Source organism: Ochotona curzoniae, unplaced genomic scaffold (assembly GCF_017591425.1).
Source record: "Ochotona curzoniae isolate NIBS_2020 unplaced genomic scaffold, NIBS_Ocur_1.0 contig_2210, whole genome shotgun sequence".
Lineage (NCBI taxonomy): Eukaryota > Metazoa > Chordata > Mammalia > Lagomorpha > Ochotonidae > Ochotona > Ochotona curzoniae.
Window position 1 is genome coordinate 10,937,926 of NW_024465369.1, and position 19,575 is coordinate 10,957,500.

The following is a 19,575-nucleotide window of genomic DNA, read 5'->3' on the forward strand; positions in this document are numbered from 1 at the left end:
AAGGTAATTTTATTTTTTAGATTTTTAAAAATTATTTTTTCCATTTATTTGTAAGTCGAAGTTATAGAGAGAAAGGGAAAGAGAAAGACATTTTCTCTCTGCTGGCTCACCCTCTACATGGCTAAAAACAGCCAACGCTGGATGAGGCTGAAGCCAGGAGCAAGGAGTTTTTCCCAGGTCTCTCATGTGGTTATAGGGTCTAAGCAGTTGGGCCACCTTCTGCTATTTTTCTAGGCCATTAACAGGGAGCTGGAGTGGAAGTGGAGAAGTTGGGACTTGAAACAATAACCATTTGGGATGCTGGCAACACAGGCAATGGCTTTTATCCTGAAAAGTTAATTTTCAACCTGATGTGGGAATAGAAGATGTTGTCAGTGATGTGGACGCTTTGCATTTTTTATTTGTTCTTCCTAAAAGTGTCTTGATGACCTGACAGAAGTCTCTATCCAGAACCATTCTCTTCCCAGAACTTATTTCAGAAGTAGAAAAGAAAGAGATTGGGAAGGGTTTTTCACGCATTTTGCCCTTTTGTCAGTGAAGAAATTTTTCCAAGAGGTCCTTTTGGTATACAATTTTTTTTTTTCTCATTGGCTAGATATGGTACCATATTCACCCCTACTTCACTTGCATCTGAGGAACAGGGTGGCCACACTCCCTGCTTGACTGAGGCCTGCTCTGGTTCGTCCACATGGCCCTTTCTAAAGGCTGTCTCAGTTAAATGCATGTTATCTGCCACACGAATGATCTCATGATGCTGGCCATAAGGAAGACATGAGCAATGCTTTTTGAGAAAGAGAATCTTTTACCACCTATGCGAAACAGTTTGTCGTACGAGATTTCTCCCATGACATGTGGGATAGCTTGGGGATAGTAGTGGGGGAACCTTTTTTTAATGTGGGGTATTTTTATGCTTCAGAAAGTTCCAAATCAGTTCTTAAAGTTTTATAACCCAGGAAAGAATACTTTAGAGAACCCAAATTTGCCCAGAACCAGGGAGTTTTATCTCTAGAGTACTAGCCTTTATCCACTATGTAGGGTGGTCCTATGGATCTCAAATAATTATGAATTATAAGATATCTGTTGTCTTTACTGTGAATTAGAAGATATCTGTTGTCTTATTAAAGATTGAAGTCTGCCAGTAATATTTTAGTTTATAAATTAGCAGATTGCCACTCGCCCTCAGTTACCTTCCCATATAAAAACAGACCTAGGTGAGAGAAAAATGCTAAAAATTTCATATACCCTGAACACACAAAGAACAAAAAGAATGTGGCGGTCCTTCACCCCAGGATCCCCTACAATACAGGGATGATGACAGATAGAATGTTGGGAACCACCAGTCACAGTCAGTTAGCCTTGAGTACACTTCTGGAAAGAGCCTTTTCTCAGGCTGTGACCACTATTTTAGGAGACATTTTACCAGAAATAGGATGAGCTGGGAAAGTGCTCTGCTCTTCAGTATAATCAGGTGAATCTCTGATTGCCTCTTTTAATTGCTTTCTCTTCACAGTAGCTTGCATTTCTTCTTTTTCTTTAAGTCTTTCAAGAGTGGAGCAAAAAATATCTAAAGCAGCAGCTTCTGGAAGAACCACCTGCTCTTGCTGGGCTTGTGTCTCTCCTCAAACTCACTCTTGGCCTCCCTTTAGGCCTTCCGTTTCAATGCAGGGTCTCTGAACATAATTCTTGTTGACCACAGTTTTGTCCAAGGGAATATCGACGGAGAACCTGGTGAGTATGAGCTGCTTGTAGTTATAAACCTTTACAAATGACTTATTCTTGGACCGCTGGGTGGTCTTCTTCTTACCCACGGTGGCTGTCAGTTTGTGGGGACAATGATCAATCCTGCCCACCAGAGCATGGTTGTAGGGGTGGCCTGAGGTGCCATCATCAATGTTCTTCATGATGACAGCTGAGTAGCATCCAGCCAGGACTAGCACCACCATTCCGGGTTTCATGAACTTGCCCATTTCAATGGCAATTACTCGTCCCTACAGCAAAGAAGGCCACACACTTCTGGAACATACCTTGCCCCTCTTCCTGGCCATATGGCTTAAATGAGATGGACTGACTCCTTAATCCAGTGGATGAACCATGATTGGCCAGAAGTTATCAGTATATTCCTTTTTTTTTTTTTTTTTTGCTTCCACAAAGTTAGCCCTTTAATCAGGATAATCAAATGAGATTATTCTGTGGTCTTTTATATGTGTTAACCATTAATGTATTAAATACTAAAATCATATAAATCCTGTTTTGGCATAATTGGCTCATATTGTAATATGGCAGAAGTGACCTGAGCCTCCTACCTGAGTGCCCTGGTCTACGTAACTGACTGCAGACCATGAACTTTTTTTTTTAAAGATTGGTTTATTTTTATTTGAAAGACAGATGTACACAGAGGAGAGAGAAAGATCTTCCCAAGTGCCTGCAACAGCCAGAGCTGAGCCAATTTGAAGCCAGGAGACAGGAGCTTCTTCTGGGTCTTCCAAATGGGTGCAGGGACCCAAGGCTTTGAGCTGTCCTCTACTGCTTTCCCAGACCACAAGCAGGGAGCTGGATAAGAAGTGGAGCAGTTGGGACATGAGCTGGCACCCATATGGGATCCTGGCACATGCTAGGCGAAGACTTGCTGCTGCTAGGCCTTCACTCCAGGCCCAACCATGAACCTTTTAGCAACCAGATTCCTCACTTTTATGATTCACAGATGACTCATTGGAGTTTCACTGGCAGTAGATCCTACAAACTCTATTGGATCCTATGGCTCCACTCTGCTATATCTGCCAAATTCATTCTCTCTCTCTCTCTCTCTCTCCAAGCAAACACAATCTTAAGTCTATTTTTAAAGTTTAGTCCTTGGTTTAAAGGTATGGTTTGAAGATAAATCTAAATGAATTTTTCTTTACACCTTGACCGTGAATTTATTCTTTATTCAGAACATTTCTTCTGACACCTGTAATAGAATTAGTCTAACTCAATACCCATACTAAGAGAAAATCTAATGAAGTGTTTACACTTTCATTTGGACGGCAAATGGAAAAGACAATTAAAAAAAACTTCTTATACAAAAATAAAGACGTGAATATTACATGTTAGTCTAGTCTTAGTACGCAAGAGAATTCTCAGGGTATGGATCTTTAACTCTCACAGCTTCTAGAATGTTGTCTGTCCTATTTGTCTTTAAATGTGGGAGCACAGCACTTTAGTTTGGTGCAGTTTTGACAATGTGCTGGTGATGCTGCTGATTTCTCAAGAACAAAGCACAGAGTCTGGTGTTCTCAAAAACTTCTTCATTGGAAATTCCCTCATAATGTAAGGGTATCCTGATTGTGTTTTCTTCAATTTAAATTTTTCAAACACAAAAAAAACCCCACAGTTTTCAGATGCTGGAAGTAGAGTAGTAATATTTTTAGATCACATTCAGAGAAAGAAAAAGAGGGCTAGGGGGAGGAAGAGGAGAGGGGGGGAAAGGGCAGTGTGGAGGAAGAACCTGATAACAATGCAGGCTTTACGTTTAACTTGGGTTTTGTGGGAGGCATCTGGATATGGTTTCCTGATTAACACCGCTTTTACTGGTGGCCATTATCTCAAGTTACTCAGTGTCCACATCCCATGACTCAGCAGTCTGGGTCATCACCACACCTACAGAGAGACTCAGTGACTAAATCAATAATAGACAATTACATTCCTTAAAGGTTAGGCTGAAATAAAACAAAGTGACATGAAGAAATATGAAAATACTTTTTTTCTTTAAATTATCAGAGCATAATAATTTTAAATTAAAGACCATTCAATGTTATTTAGTGTTGATTTGGGAGGATTCTTCCATCAGTATAGTATATTTATATGAACTCATACATATTATAGTATTATCATAGTAGATTCTACAGTCATTTGACTATGATAATGTGAAATAGATATTCCTCATCCAAGCAGTTATTCCTTAAAACCACAGATGGCTTAATGTCCATGTACATGATGACTTGGAATTAGTGGCAAATTTCTTTTTCTCTCCGTTTATTTCAAGAGACCAGTAAGATGTATGCCTGAGGGGCTGCAGAAGAAAATTCAGCTTTAAAAAGTTGGGATCAGGCATTTTAAAAGATTTTTTACACTCAAAACTGCTGGGAGCTGACCTGTTTATAGGAAATAGTTCTGCTAGAATTAGAAGTGGAAATAAGGAGATGATAATGAAATACAGTTTAACCAGTAAAGGGTGGCGAACATATGTATCACTCCATGCCATACAAATATGCTGCCAGTTTAGATATAGAACTGTGGTTCTTTTTGTCAAGCGATTCTATTTCCTGCTAGAAAGGGTAACTTTGGAATATTTTCAGAAAGGAGAGATAGAACAAGAACTTCATTAAAATGCTGAAATTATTTCCTCAAATTTCTCTCATCTTGTGAATAATAAGGACACGATTTCCTCAGAAGTCATCCACTTATTTACAATTTATGGGAAACTGGGTTTCTGTCTTCACTGCTTGCTGATGTTCCAGCATACACATCTGGAAGTCACTAGGAGGTGTTGTTTTAGGTGAGAGGTCGAAACCTATGTGGAGATAACCTATCCATCAGGCGCTTGCTTCACGGCTGTGGTTACATTCCAGCCTTATTTACCTGCACTGGGCATGGGGTGACCCTGACGAGTTTTGCTTCTTTTTCCCCTGGTAATACAGTGACGTTGGTCATGAGCAGCATCAATCACACCCAAACGCCATTGATACAAGTTCTGAGTTAGCCACTGGGAGAACTAGAGAGTTAATAAAGAAAAGGGTAGACATAACTTGTGATATGGTAGCATAAGCATTGTTAGTGTAATTTTAAAGTCTATTTTTGGTTCTGTTCAAAAGAGTTGCTAACTGAAAGTCCAAGGAAAACTGTGAGCTCATCCTTCATGTAGCATGCTCCTCCCATTTCCAGGACTGAGCGTTGCTCCCCTCTTCCAGTCTGTTAAGCTCCTACTGTTAAGATCCTACTGATCTCACAAAACTATACAAACTGCTTCCTCTCTGCTCCCCATGTTCTAGTCAGCTTACGTATGAGTTTGCACATGTTCTATTATTCCACATCTATTCCTGTAATCCACTCTAATGGCTTGCATTGACTGACAATTGTAAATAGTTTTTAATAATATTTAGCAATGGTTTCTGCCATCTGGGGTCACTCTGTCAAGGCATCTCACCTACTTGGATTGTTACAGGAACGAAATGGTAAGAAATAACATAATTTTAGTTCATTTTGATTAACATCAAGTTTTAGAATGATATCTATAAAATCTTTTCATTTTCACAAGAAGAATAGTTGTTCAAGTTACATATACACATATTTTTCAAGCTGATTTTCATGGTAATGGTTGTTTACATGGGCTATCACAGTGTTGTTTTCATGGAGGCTTAAGAAATACTTGGCTGAACAATGTCACTTTGGGGGAAAAAAAAGGCTTGAAGAACAGAAAGTACCAAAGAAAACCTAGTATTCATCAGAATTAAAATGAGCTGAAGGAAAACAATAATCGTAAAATATAAACCTTATCCTGCTATTTGGATCATCAACTTTCTTCTCCAGCAGTTTCCTCTCCTGAGGCTCTCATTACATCAGAAGTTCCCCATATGGACTGACTAATCTGATAGGCGAGGCTATCTCATGATTTCAAAGTCCTTCTTGAAAATATGGAAAAAGGCTAGAAAAAAGGTTCACACTTGAGTCCTCCTGGCTGTCTTGTTGCAGAGGTTTGTCCTTGCAGCTACTTCATTATCATCTTGGATTATCTATTTAGAGCAACAGAGACACTGTGTATCTGGTATCCGCACAGAACAACCTCCTCATTTCTCATGTTTGAGCCTCTCTTCTGACTGATAGTGGTCAAGCATTCCTTCTTCTTTGAGCAATCCATAGCTAACACCCCCCAGGAAACAAAGGGTTTCTTTGAGAGGATGGCTCTGGAGACACTCCTGACCCCTGAGAAATTACAAGCTGGAACATTTTTAAGTGCTGAAATGAATGTGTTCAGCTTTGAGAATTCTTTGTGGACCTAACTGTAGGAATAGGCTATCAAAGTAAAGCTCCCAAGCCCAGGGGATTTGGTGGGGGTATAGGGTTGGGGAGAAAGAAAGAATAACTGGGAAAGACAAAAGAAGGTCAATGAAGAAAACTCTGGTAAATTTGGTAAGTTGGCCCTACTGTCGGTACCTGTGATGTCGATTGGATACAGATGATTTATGATTTGTTAATTTATTTTATATGACCATTCTGTGAAATAATAATTGATATTATTCCTTTAAATACAGGGAATTAAGCAGGCTTAGTGGTGTGACTTGGCCAAGGTCACACAGCTAGGGAGGGCCAGAACTGGATTCGGTCTGAGATATCTGAAGGCAAAAGCTAAGCCTGTAACCCCGCTACTGCCAGAGCTTCTAGTGTTAATCAGAGAAGGCCCTTTTACTCAGAACCTATCTCATGTGGTAAAGTTTAAAGAAAGGATGCCTTTACAATCACCCATTTTATTAGTGAGGAAACTTATCAGAACATTTGGCTCAAATGTGCTGGTATTGCTGGGAAAAAAGAGGTGTGTGCGTGTGCAAAATTGGCAGAGAACCAGTCCACATCAGCAATTACATGAGAACGTCAAGAGCAGCCATGTTCTAGAAAAGCCCTGCCCCGGGGAAATCACTCACTGAGTCCTGTATGTAAAACTGAGTTTGAAACATTGGCCACAAGCAATCTCGAAGTTCTCCATTGGCTCAGCTAGGGGTCTCAGTGATCTATAGCCTTCACGTTCTGTGATCAAAACATTGACCAGGAACTGTCACCATGGCTAGAGAAAGAAGTTTTGCCATTGTGTCTGTGACTTAAGCAGTTCAGTTTACTAGTATATCTTCGTTTGCAGAGGGTTCCTGTTGGCAGAAGGGCTATTGTGTCTAGCCATGACCTTCCATTTGTTTGTCTTAACTTCATTTGAATAATTGTGCACCGTCCAAAGCAAGGATAGTATCTGCTACCTCTTTTGTAATTACTCACAGCTCTCTAAACACAGAGGGTTCTCACAGCATGTTCTGGCATAAAAATTTCCAATACAAACACAGCGTACTTTCTAGTCTATCTTCTCGGAGCTTATGCTGAAGAGTCCTTGTAAAAGAGCAAGGGAGACTGGTGAAGGAAGCAGTTGCGTTTCCTGAGAAGGAACTCACGAGAATAACATATTCACTTGTTCTGTGATACATGCATTTGACTTTCATTGTACTTTAAACTCGCTCAGGCAGTGGAACCTTTTCTCAGACCTCTCGCTGTCCTTCACTGCAGGATATATTACTCATGTCAGACCCAAATTTACCTCTGGCCCACACAAACCTGCTCTTATCTTGCTGATGGTTACCGTAAATTACTGACATCAGCAAAGCTTTGTCAGGAAACTGAGGTAATTGAAAACTCCAGAGAAGTTGAAGAAAATGCATCCCAGATTATTTCGGGCTTCTTCCTCATCTGAGTCATTGCTAAAATAAGTTTACACAGTGCTCAAATTAGTTATTAGGTAGAGAGCACATTTATTCATGTTTTCCTTTGACCCACCTCACTCCAGTAATAATATTGTTTGTTGCATTACTTTTACATTTTAATCAGTATCCAGGTGTCGGTAGTGTAGGCTGATGCTGTTAGACACAGTGGCTACCTGAAAAGATGACATTGTTTAAGCATGTGGATAGAATTTGTGTCATGATAATAAACTTTATAATGTAGAGTGGCTTCAAGAAATTAAGGGAAAATTCTCATTACCTTTTAAAATATATATATATATAGATAGATAGATATGTTTAGTTGAAAGGTAGAGGGACAGATGGATGTCAGAGAGAGAAAGAGCTGAGAGGACTGCGGGTTCCCTGAATTATGTCCCTGACTTCCTGCCCTGGCTCCCCAAGATTGCAAGTATTTAGAGTAGTGGACAATTGAATAGGAATGCTTTCTATTTTTAGTCTCTCTCTCTCTGACTCATTTTCAAATAAACAAATATTTGAGAAGTTCTTATAAATGAATATTATATAAAACTGATTAGTGGATTTCAACTTTTATCAAATTGAAAAAAAAAAAACAATTCCAATGTTTCACAAACTTCTGGAAAGATTTCCATATAAATTTAATTTTGAGTGCTTTGGAAAACCAAGAGAAGATTCTGAAGTGCAGCTTAGGTAGAACAAATTTGTACTAGCTTAACTAGGTCATTGAACAATGGTTACCTAACTAGTGGCAATAATTCATGGAAATGGGAATTCAGGCCTGGCCTGTGGCCTGTAGGCTAAGCCTCTGCCTGCGGCCTTGGCATCCCAAATGGGTACTGATTGATGTTCCTGCTGTTCCACTGCTGATCCACTCACTGATTATGGTCTGGGAAAGCAGTAGAAGGCCCAAGTCCTTGGTTCCCTGCACCTACATGGGAGACCTGGAGGAGATTCCTGGCTCCTGGCATCAAATCAGTTCAGCTCCAGCCGTTTTGACCATTTGGAAAGTGAATCAACCAGTGGAAAATCTCATTCTGCCTTTTAACTAAAAATTTTAAAAATAAATACTTATGAAAAAGAAGCGAGACTTTAATAATAATACAGTCTCTATGCTTGGGGAGCGTACAGGTTTAGGAGGTTTAGGTAGAAGACACAAATGAATGCAGAGAGGAACCAGGCAGCACTTTCGGCCAGTATAGAAGTATGGGATGTGTTAGAAGGTGATAAGAACACAAGTATGGTTAAGTGTGTGGTAGGAAGGGGAGGAGATGAATTGTTTGTCTTGAGTACATTCTTTTCAACACTTTCTAAGAATATTCGTCTACATAACATTTCCTAAGACTGTTAAAGTAAGGCGTGCGTGACGGTTATCAGTAAACATCTTATGGACCAAGTTTTGGCATAGCAGTAATACCACCATTTGAGACACTCACATCCCATATTAGAATACCCATTTTCAAGTTCTGGCTTTGGCTACTGATCCCAGCTTCTTAGCAATACAGACAGTGGGAGTCAGGAGGTGATAGCTCCAATAGCTGGATTCACTAACCTGGGGAAGACTGGATCAAGCTCCTGGATTCTGTCTTGGGCTTGCCCCAGCCATGTCTGTTGCAACTGTGTGGAAAACAAGCCAGTGGATGGGAGTGCCCTCTTTGTCTGCTTCTCTCTCTATCTGTGTCTATTTCTTTATTTCTAAAATAAATACACAAAACGTTTTTGAAAGCTAATTTGAATATCCTTAAGGACTACGAGTCCTCCATCAGTTGTTAGTCACTCCATCCCTTCCTGTGTTAAAAGCCGGCAGTACCTCAGGCGATGGAATCAGGGGGACCAGTTGAGGGGCGGTGAGCACGTGATACATATCAGAAATAAGGGAGTGACAACGGAGTGATCTGAAATAAGGGAAAAGTAACAGGGGAAATGATGCTCAGGACCTGGGGACCCATGGAGAGATCTCATGGGATGATTCTCAAGATTTTCACCTAAGTGACCCAGTAGGTGATGGTCATTGAGCTTTGCAGGAGGAGACCAGAGATACACCATGTCCGTCGTGGACTTGTCAACTTTGAGGTACTTTAGAGATTATCATGTGGCGATGATTGTGGTGCATCATTTTGAGTCTTTGGTATATTGATAGGAACGGAAGCTGTGGCAGTTGAAAAAGTCACAGGAGTATGGTGACCAGAATGAAGACAGCAGAGAACTCCAAAGGAGTCCTGGGCAATGCTAACATTTAAGGGTTGAGAGGGAAAAAAGCGGATCTTGGTCAGTGGGTAGGAGAAAAACCAAGATGAATGTGGTGAGGGATTTTAAAGAGTACTTTTAAGGAGGAAGTCATCAAAGGGATTAAAAGCTGTCTCTTCTACGTGTAAAGATATTCTATGATTCTTCAAAGCAAATTAAATACATTAGGTGGGACTGTTATTGCTAGTAACATGCAATAACTGGCTAATGGCATATAAAAATACCACAAAGCTTAGGGAAAAAGCAAATTAAACCACGCTTTCAAAATGATATACCATCTTCTAGAAATAAAATGTAAAGGTTGGCCTGCTGGCTGCCTATGAAAAGGATGCGGAATCAAGTGCAGTGTGTGATCCAACGTGCCCAGTAAACTCTGACTGTCTGTCTCACCTGAACTGTGTATTTCCCACTCATGGGTGAATGGGCAGCAATCATACCGGGCCAACGAGACAGAACAAAACTCAAGGGCACATCTGAGAACTTGTCCCTGTATCAGCTCTTACTGAAACTTGGCTTCCAGTCACTGGCTGCCAGAGCAATATAGCAAAATACACACACGAACCAACTCACTCCTGCCTGGCCCTACAGCACAGTATTCCCCAAATCCTTCCCAAGCTCAGTTACCTAAGTATATTGCAGGAATTAGGAGCCTATTTCACAGGGGACTTGAGACTGAAAAAGGTTAAGATTATACCTGAGTGATGAAGCTGCCAAGTGAAGCACAACTCAGACATTTCTACTACTGGACCCAAGTTAACATGGGGGGTGGGGAGCAGAAAAAAATATCTGGTTGGATTTCCCCAACCCCTTCATTTAAAAATGTTAGTCTGTTTTTCTCTGCCATTTCCTACCTGAAGCAAGGCTTTGGTTCCCATACAGCACAGCCTTTTCCTCCGCTTTCTGGTTCTTCCATTATCTTGGTCTGCCCTCTGACACTGTTTCCCAAGTTTATGTTTTCCTTTCTCATTTCCCTCTTTTTTGCGCTGACATGAGCCACAAACCTGAAACTATAATGTCTGACTCAGTCTCTGCTTTTCCTGCTAATGGACACCATGTGGAACTGGAGGCCGGAAAATGCGCTTTCCTGGAAGTCAGATGCTTGGGCGCCCTTTGAAATCAGAATTTAATTAGCCTAATTAAAAAGAATATCTTACAGAAGAAATTTAGACAAAAGGGTAGGTAGTTTGCCTTCTGCCTGACGACATGCATCTGGAAACCAAAAGGAATACTCCTGCTGGTATTTGTTTTACCTGTGAAAACTCAGACACCCAAACAGCAGTTAGATCAGAAATTAATCTTATTTATTCATTTATTAATTTTGCCTCCTCCGAGAGTAAATTCTGAGGAACTGGCCGTGGTTTGCTTTGGGTGTTCATCAGAACCTCTCTAACAGAATGCCACTAACTTGGTGACTGGAAATATCAGATATTTATTCTCTTCCAGTTCTATAGGTTAGAAGTCCAAAATCAAGATGCTGGCAGCAATGGCTGCTTCTGAGGGTCGTGTCGTTTTGCTTCTAAAAATCAGCCTGTAAAGCTGATTTTCCACAGGTTATGTGCCTCATACCAATTTCTTTCTTTCTTTCTTTAAAGATTCACTTTTTTTAAAAATAGAAAAACAGATCTACACAGAGAAGGAGACAGAAAGAGAAAGAGAGAGAGAGAGAGAGAGAGAGAGAGAAAGAGAGAGATCTTTTGTCTGATGATTCACCCCCCTCCCCCCAAGTGGCCACAATGGCCAGATCTGAGTTGAGCCAATCCAAAGCCAGGAGCTTCTTCTGGGTATCCACACTTGTGCAGAGTCCCAAGGCTTTGGGACATCCTCAGATGCTTTCCCAGGCCACAGACAGGGAGCTGGATGGGAAACGGAGCATCTGGGATGTGAACCAGCACACACAAGGCTCTGGCACATGCAAGGTGAGGATATAGCTACTAGGCCACCACACCAGGCTTCCCCACTTCCATTTCTATATGACACTATTTGGCCTTCACCATGAGTGGTTGTGTCCAAATTTCCTTCTTTGTTTTCTAAGTCTATTTACTAAAACTTTATTTGAAGGGAGGAGGCAGAGAAGGAGGGAGGGAAACAGAAAGCACAAGAGAAAGAGAGAGACATCTTCATCCTCTGGTTTGCTTCCCATATGTCCCAATAATCAGGACAATAAGCCAGGAATTCTGAACTCAATCTGGGTCTCCCACGTGGATGTTAGGGACCCAAGTACTTGAGCAATCACTACTGCTCCTTAGGATGTTGGCAAGCAGGAATCAGCACCAAACCAGGCCCTCCAGTATGGACTGTGGGTATCCCAAGGAGCAGTTTAACTGGCTATTTCACAGTAACCAATCTCCAATTTCCTCCTCATCATGAACATACCAATCATATTCAATCAGAGCTCAACCTTGAGACCTCATCCCAACTTGATTAACTCTGGAAAGATCTTATTTGCAAGAAAAAGTCATGTTCACAGGTATCAGAAATAGAGCTTCAACATATCTTTTGGTAAAGAGCAAAAGTCAGCCAAAATAGAAAGTTAGCATCAAGCATCATTTTCTCTTCATTGCCATTCCTCTTCCATCTCTACCTGCCTTTCATTCTTGAAAGCAACTACCTCATTCCTTCAGGGCCTGGTTTCTGAAAATAGCACCTAAAATTTGGTGCACTTCTCTTCATTCAATAAAATAGGCTTATGCTCCACTTCCTCTGGGCTCAACTCTCAGCCTACAGACTTCGTGAATTAATGCAACAGAAGGTGATAGTGGGTGATAGCACAAAACCATCACCACTCTCAGGCATTTGCGTCTAGCAGCCGACTATCTGGAAACAATGCCTAACTTAGGTGCTGGTGGAAACTTGGCATTGGGCAAGATTTTTTAATAGGCAGGTCCTTTTCATTTTAAACTGCCTTTTTTTTGACATCTTATGATTTGATTATTGCTTATAACCATTGTCAATGTTCCTGTGGAAGAGTGATCTTTATATATTTTACTTGTTAAACATTGTGACAAGTGATGTATTAAACTTGTGATCATTAAATACATTGAAAGTATGCTATTGCAAAAAATAGGGAAACAAAAGGGAGGGACATTTGGGGGGAGGAAATATAGTTATTTTCTTAGAATTTTATGTAGTGACTGTGTGAAATATATTCTTTTATAAATAATAGAAAGAAAAAATTTAATAAAACTTCTAAAAAAAAGTCACACAGAGAGACAGAGAAACAGAGAGAGAGATCTTCTATCCACTGGTTCACTCCTAAAATGGCCACAATGGCTGAGGCTGGGACAAGCCCAGGGCTCCATCCAGGTCTCCAGGTGCAGAGGTCTGGATGCTTGGGCCACTCTGCAGGCAGGTCCTTCTGTAACCCTAGAATCAGAGCTATGTCCGCCATGTGTGTAAGGATGGGCCCTGATTCTCTGTTCCTGTCTTAAGGAAAAGTTACCACTACAGACAATTTGACATATCTTTGAATTGCTTGCATTTATTCATCCCAAGATTGCAAGTGTTCCAGGGGAGATCTGCTCCTTAAAAGCAAATCCACCAAGTGAAGGAATTTTAGTTCAGAAAAATGTCAACCTGGGGATAAAGCATAAAGAACACAGGCCCATTTCAAACTGTGGATAATGTTCAAAGAATGAACATATGAGAGGGAGGGAATTTGGTTGCCAGGAAAATAGAATAAAATAAACATAACTCCTTCCCCCTCTTGTGTTTTTCTTTTCTTTTCTTTCTTTCTTTCTTTTTTTTTTTTCATTTTTGCGTGGGCTGTGCTTCTAGTCTTGCTGTGGAATGTTTGTCCCTCCCATTGCAATGGTGACAGACTTGCAGTGATGCCTACGTGTCTGTCTCACAGGTGTGGGGTCTACTTGCCAGCTCAGTAAGATTTTGGAGGAATCGCCCACAGTGGTTGTAAAGAGAAATAGAGGGAGATAATAGCTCATTGGCATCCACAGTGTACTTCCTCCAACTGGCTGGATGTGAAATAATGGCCTCAGCACTTGCCCTCCTCCACCCCCTCCCCCGGCTCTGCCGCTGTCAGATTCTCTTCTCTTTTCCACAACTGGGAGCTCTAGGGAGCAGATTGTTTTGGCTGGAATTAGCCGGGCACAGATGGTACCACCTGCTGCATGTTCCTTACTTCTTATTGGCTTCTCTCTCTGAGCTGTGAGTTTTTATATTTTTCAGAAGTTCAGAGGAAGGGGAAATGGCTAAGGCCCTTGCTCATGCCTGATTCTAGTACAGCTGTTTTGAGATAACTGGCAACTGTGGAGACCATGCTGGGCCACATCTACTGGGGAAGCTGCTTTTGGAGCAATGTGCCATGGTGGTTTCCTCTGTGCTGTATCTAGCATGTGAGTTTCCAAAATACAAGCCTGCTTTGGGGGCAAACAATTTCTGTTTTCCCGGCTGACAAATCTGCCTGTGACCGATATAATGCAGGTGGTCTTGCAAAAGGCTGGGAAGTGAGATTTATCTCATTCTAAAGTCAAAAGGGATATACAATGTCATGTTTCTGTCAATTGATGGGGGAGGGAATTATGAATAGGCCATGGACAGTTTGTTAAGCTCACACATGGTCTATCTGCTGGGAATAATAAGCTATGAGCCCATGTACTGAAGGCATCAATCAATACATTCAATTTTTAAAAATCTCTCAAGGCCTAGTGCAGTACCCTAGTGGCTAAAATCTTTACTTTGCATGCATCAAGATCCCATATGTGTGCCGGTTCACGGCTCAGTTGCTCCACTTGCCTTCCAGCTCCCTGCTTGTGGCCTGGGAAAGCAGTGGAGGACGGCCCCAAGGCCTTGGAACCCTGCACCGGCATGGGAGACCTAGAAGCTCTTGGCTCCTGGCTTTGAAATGATTCAACTCTGACCGTTGAAGCCACTTGAGGCGTGAATCAACAGATGGACAATCTTTCTCTCTGTCTCTTCTTCTCTCTGTAAATCTGACTTTCTGATGGAAATAAATAAATCCTTTTTTTTTTCTTTTTACTGATACAGAAGATGCTGTTACAATGGACATTTGGCTTAGCAGTTAAGATGTTACTTATGGTATTTGCATCGCAGATTAGAGTGCCTGGGTTCATGCCTCAGATTTTGAATCTATCTTCTTGCTAATGAGCATCTAGAGAGTCAATGGATGATGGTTCAAGTGCTTGGATCCTTGCCACCCACATGATAAGGCCCAGATTGATTTCCAGGCTCTTGATTTTGGAATGTCCTAGCTCTGGCTGTTGTGGGCAGCTGGAGAGTGAACAAGTCAATGGGCAGGCGCGCTCTCTCTCTCTCTCTCTTTCTCTCTCTAGTAAAATTAATTGGTTTAAAGGTTTGCTGTTGGACCAAAGAACCTAAGAAGTCCCTTAGGACTTCACTTTTATCGGTAGTGCTTTTAACAGGAGACCATGCTGTAAGTGATTCATACGATCTGGGAAACATTTTCTCTACTTCCATTTGTCTTTCGTTGGAAAGTCCTTTTGATTGTTCTAATTCCCTCCTCAGCTTTTGGCGTCTCTGTTCCTTTTTCCTGGGACACTCTCACTTGTGACCTTCACATGGCTCACTTCTTCCAATTCTTCAGCCTTGACTGTAGGAGGTCTTTTAAGAGTCCGACTTGAAACTCAGTGTTATCTATTATGTGGCTGCCTCTTTCTCGCGATCAGAAGCCCAAGGTCAGTAATCCTGTCTTATTGATCTTTGTATATCCGATAGTAGCTGATATCATGCCTCTTATACACTAGGTACTCAGTGTCCTAAGCCATTAGCAGTGTTGTAAATTATTATTTACCAATAGTATTTTTAGGGCCACTGTCATAGAAAGAAAATCCCAGGAGTATAAATAAAAACAATGCAAGCATCAGTACTGTAACTAGAGATCTGGGTTCTAGTCCCAGCTAAGTCTATAACTACAGAGTAATTTGGGGTTTTATTTACTCTGAACCCCAGAATTCAAAAACCTAAGTTATTGGGTGACAGAGCCTTTAGAATTTCCTCATGTTCTAAGCTTCCTTTGTCCATTGGCATCTATTCTAAAATTTCCCAATTTAGATTCATTAATCTTCTGCTGCTGCTTTGACTCTGAACCAGCTGCCTTTTTCTCCTTCGGACCCTCATCAGGTAATTCAGTGCATACAGGGTTCAGAAGGGTCAAGGCTAAAAGAAGTAAGACACTGCAACTCGGAAGGTGATCTCGGGCTTAACAACAGGATCGGAGAGGTCAGATGCAGACGCGTTCTCAAGAGTCCTCAACAGAATGAGTGGGAAGACCTCTCTGGAGAAATCAGAAATCCTTAAAGAACATTTCTCAACATGGAGAATGTGTTTGCTCTCTGTTACAGGAGACACTAGTTTGTAAGCAGTTAATAGCCTCCTGGCAGTGATATGGTACCTTAGTTTCCAAAGTAGGTCATTTCATTGCACTCCTGTGTGGAACAGTTCCTGTAGACTAGGACTAACTTCTTGCAGAAAATACAGAAACTAACGCATTCCTTTTGATGTTTCCATAGCCATTTGAAGGAGTGTTTTCCTAGGAAGCTCTGGAGTGACCACTGACCATGATCCAAAAGACTGAAACTCTGAGAGTCTATGCTTAACTACTTTCTAGGTTGTTGTGGGACAGAAACTTTTAAAATGGTGTGCTCTGAAGGGTATACAGAGCTCTGTCATTGCCCGATACAATATGCTGAAAGATGAACTGTTTTTTATTTTTGAAAGTACTAGCAGTGTAAGTATTTTCTTGCTGCCCAACTCACAGGAGAGTTTTATTGACAAGTAAGATTTCGAACAATTTTAGTATTCGCATAAGTGTGTCATAATTTGTTAAAGCCATAAAACAGTTTGTAGCAGCCTGATTTGTATGCCATTTGACTCAAGGGATCATGACAATTCCTTAAAAAGCAACTGTAGACATCATTATTCTGTTCTCCATTTTAAAAATCAAAGTAGTACATACTAAGCAGCTATTTTGCTTAGAGCATTTCTTGTTCTGATAAAATTTTGTTGATCATCCTATGACATTTATTTTAAAGTGAGTGAAATATTTCTTTTCTTAGGATTTTCTTTTGCGATTAATTTTTAAAATATTTATTTATTCATTCTTATTTAAAAGGCAGAGTGAGATAGAGGTTGAGAAAAAGAAATGTCTTCCATCCATTGGTTTACTCTTCAAGTGCTCATAACAGCTAAGCCTGTGTCAATGCCAAAGTGGAAGCCTGGAGCTCAATCCAGATATCCCATGTGGTTGAGTCATCACTGCTGCCTCCCAGGTGTGCGTTAACAGGAAGTTGCAGAGAAAGCAAAATAGTTGGGTCTTAACTAGCGATGCAGGTATCACAATTGGTGGCTTACTTTATCAAGGAATTGCCCTTGATAATATAAAATATTATACAACATATGTAATATAAAATATTGATATGAATACAGAATATTTATATTCCAGGAATGAACGCAAAGAATCTACCTAAATATTCAGGGGTTGGCATTTTGGCATAATGCGTTAAAGCACTCTTACAATGCTAGCTCCCAGATAAGCACCATTTCAGTACTAATACATTCAGGAAAGCAGAGGATGATGACCCGAGTACGTATTGCCTCTGCTGCCCAAATGCCACCTGAATGAAGTTCCAAACTTTTGGCTTCAACCTGGCCCAGCTATTTTTGTGGCTGATTATGAGTCAACTAGTGGATGGAAGATTTTCCTCTATGCTTCTCTTTATCTGTCACTCTGCCCTTCAAATGAATAGATGAATAAATAAATAAATAAATACTTTAAAAAGTATGATGTTGTTTATTCTTAAGCTCACTCTCCTCAGGGATAGTGATGTTTTAAAGGTTAAGGCAAACTAAGCAGCGTGATTTGTACTTCTCTTTTCCCCTCTTGCTTAGATGTTCCTCTAACGGGAAAGCAATGAGCTCACACTTTCTAAGCATGTTCAGTAATGAAGTGGTAGCCCTCCACAGAATGTTTCAGGATTGCAGGAAGTGGTTGAGGGTTATTCGATAGCTGGTTTTCTCCCTTTGTGCTTGCATCAACCTGGGCTTCACTACAGAACTGGGAAATGTTTGTGCTGGAAGCGGTGACTTTGAGAAGACATGCAAAAACCAAGGTCTCGGTTGCTTGTGGTCACTAAATATATACCGTAATGCTTTCTGTGAATTGCAGAGGGATATTGTTACCCTTTCTAAATTTGTATTATTTCATTCATCCATATTTTTTCAAGTAATTTGAAGGTTGTGCTTCTCTCTCCCTCTTTTATATAAACAAAAATATAATGAGGTATAAGTGTAATTCTTTGCCCTATAATAAAACTGTTTTAGGAATGGACAAAACTGATTCTTGTCAAGGAAAAAGATTATAAACTAAAACTTAGTTTTCCTATAAAACAAGCAAAAATAATTGAATGTTTTCTCTTATTGTTGGTAGACCTAGCAAAGTTTGTCAATGTTTTGTGACACTCTCTTTAGAATATTTCCTTTTGAATGCTTTCAATTCATGTAGGATAGCAAAATATAAAATGTCTCCACAGCAGTCCATTCAGACTCTTTTCATCTTACGGTCTGTTTCTTGTAGCACTTGTCATATGTCCTCACACAAACATTGCAAACTTACACTCACATACACACACACACACACACACACACGTTCCTTCCCTTTCACTGCTCTAAAAATGGTCAGAACAGAATCATAATGCACAAACCATTCTTTGAATGTTTCCTTATGTTAGATCAGTTGCTTCTAAGTTCTGCGCTTGTTAGTGTTAAATTTCTTGCCAGGGCAATAGTCTATTTTTAACAATTTTGGGGCTTATTCTGTGTTCCAAATCTAACAAGCATTCTCTATAGAACCTGAAAGCAAGAAAACTGACTGGGGGTACATAAAAATCAGGAGCATTAGGATTTGTAATATGTGTGGAGGCAAAGCTGCAAACGGGAGAGATCAGTTAGAAAACTTAGAAGAACAGCACTTTCATCTCTATGTATTTTTGTACTCATCATTTTCTTTGACTAAAGTCATTAGAATCTCTGTCATGTTCTTCCGAAGGCCATGGAAACAGTGGTGTTTATTTTGCCTTGCCAGTATTTGGGCACATTTGAACATGTCCTACCAGATGATAGGTGTTAGGTCACTGTTTTAACACAGAAGATTTTAGCTTGTGGTGTTATCAACATCATATCAACTCAGTGTCATTTCTTCAATTGCAAATTTCATATACAAATGAGGACTGAAGGATTTATTTTTGTTACTTATTAGCACATGTTTAATTCAGAGTTTAATAGAACATCTTCAAGCCTGAAACAGAGGCCCGCTGAAATGTCAGACCCAAAAAATTGGACACGGCCTTCTAGCCCAAGAAGAACATGTTGCCAATTCTCTCCATGTTTATTTAAATATTTTGCTCTAAAGGAGGCAATCATTCCTTTATACTTCTTTAAATTTAGTATTGACATTTTTATTTTGGGAAAGGAGGTCTTTTTTTTTTTTTTAAACATGGATACAGGAAAAGAAAACTCTCCAATAAAAATATTGTCTAAAAAGTTTGTTTTGTCTGCATGATTTACTAAATATGTACAATTTCAATTCACAGCGAAGGTAACAAAGATTTAAACAGCCAACATCACAAATGTCTCAAGTTCTAAAAAAAAATCACTGTGCACAGTTTAACAATTTAATTGAATAGAAACCAAAGCTAAGCCTTCAGTCTTAATCTTTTCTTATGATGGGCACAAGCCATGTATTTTCTTCATCTTTGTTACACAATGCATATTGCAGTGACTAAAAAACCCCTTCCCATTTTAGTATATTAGGTTATGTCAGTACATACTTAAGAGAGGCACAAATTGCCTC

General features: G+C 40.2%; 1 pseudogene; it reads right to left on the reverse strand.

Moving 5' to 3' along the window:
- Window positions 1-1,564: 1,564 nt before the first annotated feature.
- Window positions 1,565-1,967, reverse strand: LOC121150848 (annotated as a pseudogene).
- Between the last annotated feature and the right edge of the window lie 17,608 nt (window positions 1,968-19,575).